Source organism: Chenopodium album, chromosome 18 (assembly GCF_948465745.1).
Source record: "Chenopodium album chromosome 18, dcCheAlbu1.1, whole genome shotgun sequence".
Classification (NCBI taxonomy): domain Eukaryota; kingdom Viridiplantae; phylum Streptophyta; class Magnoliopsida; order Caryophyllales; family Amaranthaceae; genus Chenopodium; species Chenopodium album.
This window is the reverse complement of record NC_137851.1, coordinates 37621617-37623146: the sequence shown is the minus strand read 5'-3', so window position 1 is coordinate 37623146 and position 1530 is coordinate 37621617. Positions and strand designations below refer to the sequence as shown.

General features: G+C 40.1%; 1 pseudogene; it reads right to left on the bottom strand.

The window, feature by feature from the left end:
- Positions 1-619: 619 nt before the first annotated feature.
- LOC145593291 (small nucleolar RNA R71) lies at positions 620-717 on the bottom strand (annotated as a pseudogene).
- Between the last annotated feature and the right edge of the window lie 813 nt (positions 718-1530).

The window sequence follows — 1530 nt, the reverse complement described above, 5'->3', positions numbered from 1 at the left end:
ATCATATTTGAAAAACACAAAAAGATTTTATTCTTTTAGGCTACATTGGTAGCCGTGCTACTAATATTTTCTCTTGAGATTGCATGCATAGGGCACGTGATCGGTCCTTAGTGTTATTTGATCTGGAAATCGAGAGGAATATCATGAAGATAAGTGTTGCTAATCGTTCCTTAAGCTCTGGCCCTCCCAGAGAGGAAGAACATGAAGAAGAAGAAGAACGAGAAAGCATGGGTGCTAATCCGAGAGTAGCATTAAAGGAGTTGGGAACTCCGGGAGTATATAGGTTTGAGAGCGGGATTGCTCCACCTACGACTCCGACAAACGATTTTGAGATTAGACTGGCGATGATTACATTGAGAGAGAGACATCAATTTAGTGGAGCCAAGCATGAGAGTCCCCTCAATCATCTCAAGGAATTTGAGAAATATTGCAATACCATTAAGGTGAATGGGGTTACTCAAGAATTCATCCGCCTTAAGTTTTTCCTTTTCTCTCTTATTGGCGTGCCTTAGGGTGGTTGGACAAGGAGGTGAAACCAAACTCCTTAAGGACATGGGATGAAGTGATAAAAGAGTTTCTATCTCATTTCTACCCACAAAAGAAGACGTACGAAGCAAGGACACTCATTCAAAGCTTCAAGCAAAAGGGGAATGAGAGCTTATATGAGGCATGGGAAAGGTATAAGGAGTATCAAAGAGAGTGCCCACATCATAGGATTCCCAGCTATCCAATCATCCAAATAATCTACGACGATCTAAGCCCTCAAGAAAAATCTTGCCTTGATGCGGGAGTTGGAGGACCTATCATGAACAAGACGGAAGAGGAGGTAGTGGACATAATTGAAGATGTAGTGATGCATTACATGGTTTGGCAAGAAGGTGAGAGGGAATCGACAAGAAAAAGCGATTCTACGGTGTATTGTGATTGATCACCTAAATGCCATCAACAACTTGTCCTCACAAATATCAAATTTAAGAGTGCTTCGTCGCAAGAACTAATTCTTCCCTCCAAAATAAGGGGAGAGGTACATCCTCCAACTCTACTCCTCTTTCTACTTCAAATAATATGCAAAATGGTTGTCTATTTTGTGATATTTGTGGCTCATATGAGCATGATGCTTCCAATGTCCTCATGCTTTTTTTAGTTGTGTTGATGTTGATAATAATGAGAGTGAACATGTGAATTTTGTTTCAAACAACAACAACGGGCCAAGATTCGATAGCCAAAGGAACATTGGGAATAGGAACTTTCACCAACAAGGGAACTTTGACAACTATAACAAAAAGAGGTTATAGAAACCAAGGAAATCATTATTTCCTAGGCAACTATAACAATCAAGGTTAGAATGGTCAAATTCAAGGTCAAGGGTATAGGAACCAAAACTAAAATCAAGGTTATGGTAACCATCACAAAAACTATGGCCAAAATCAAGGTCGGGGTAGTTGGAGCAACCAAAATAGGGGCAATTTTCAAAATAACAATCACAGGGGACCTACACCTGGTTTTGCTCTAAGAACTCAAAGCAATGGT